The sequence below is a fragment of the Choloepus didactylus genome, chromosome 10 (assembly GCF_015220235.1).
Source record: "Choloepus didactylus isolate mChoDid1 chromosome 10, mChoDid1.pri, whole genome shotgun sequence".
Classification (NCBI taxonomy): Eukaryota; Metazoa; Chordata; class Mammalia; order Pilosa; family Megalonychidae; genus Choloepus; species Choloepus didactylus.
In genome coordinates, this window is record NC_051316.1 from 19,777,769 (window position 1) to 19,779,014 (window position 1,246).

Here is a 1,246-nt window from a genome sequence, read left to right on the forward strand (position 1 = left end):
GATTGGTGTTCCTTTGATCAAAATTTAAACATTTCTGACTGTTGAAACATTAGGAAGAAATGAGATACCACTACACACCTATTAAAATATCTCAAACTCTGATAACACCAAATACTGGTGAGGACGTGGAGCCACAGAACTCTCATCCATTGTTGGTGGGAATGCAAAAATGGCCAGCCATTTTGGAAGAGCATTTGGCCATTGTTTACAAAGCTAGACATAGGCTTACCATATGATCCAGCAGTAGCACTCCTAGTTCCTAAAGGAGTCGAAAACTTACATTCACACAAATCCCTATACAAAAATATTTAGAGCGACTTTTAGTCATGATTGCCCAAAATTGGAAGCAACAAGGTGAATGGATCAACAAACTGTGGTACATCCATACAAAGGAGTATTATTCAGCAATAACAAGAAATGAGCTTTCAAGCTACAAAAAGACATGGAGGAGACACTTGGCAAGGGAGATACCATGACCACGAAAGGTGGTTTTCCCAAGGTGAGGCTTATCCATTGCACTCTGGATGTGCTGACCCCTGTGATTTCCCCAAATGTGGGAAACTTGACTGCGTAATTTGTGGTAGTAGGGAACTGCATTCATGCTTTCCCCTGATAAAAAAGAAAAAAAAAAAAAAAGGAAAGAGAAAAAAGAAGACGACATGGAAGAAATTGAAATGCATACTTCCAAGTACAAGAAGCCAATCTGAAAAAGTGACATACTGTATGATTCCAACTATATGACATTCTGGAAAAGGCAAAACTAGAGAGAGAATAAAAAAGATCAGTGGTTGTCAGGGTTTTGGGGTGGGGGGAGGGAAGTGGAGCACAGGGCATTTTTAGGGCAGTGAAACTACTATGTATGATACTGTAACATATAAACATGACATTATGCATTTGTCAAAACCCATAGGACTGCACAACACAAATGATGAATCTTAATGAAAACTATAGACTTAGTTACTACTAATGTATCACTATTGGTTCATCAATTGTAACAAATGTACCACACTAATGCAGGATGTTAATAAAAGGGAAAGCTACCTTGGCATAGGGGGATAAATGGAACTATCTGTATTTTCTGTGCAATTTTTCTGTAAACCTAAAAGCTCTAGAAGTGAAGTTTAGTATTATTTTTGAAAAAATACACCTGAGGATGTGGAGAAAACTATAGAGAAGATGCCATCGAGGGACAGGGACAGAGCAGATCAGGTTTGGCACAGGAGTTAGCATCTGGGTACAGTGTTTC

The 1,246-nt window shown here is 38.6% G+C and overlaps 1 non-coding gene across 1 annotated transcript; it reads left to right on the plus strand.

Annotated features, from left to right (window-relative positions):
• The first annotated feature begins 449 nt into the window (after positions 1 to 449).
• On the plus strand, positions 450 to 612 carry LOC119505814. The gene has a single exon (XR_005210852.1). It is a non-coding gene; the product is annotated as a U1 spliceosomal RNA (small nuclear RNA).
• The last annotated feature ends 634 nt before the right edge of the window (positions 613 to 1,246 follow it).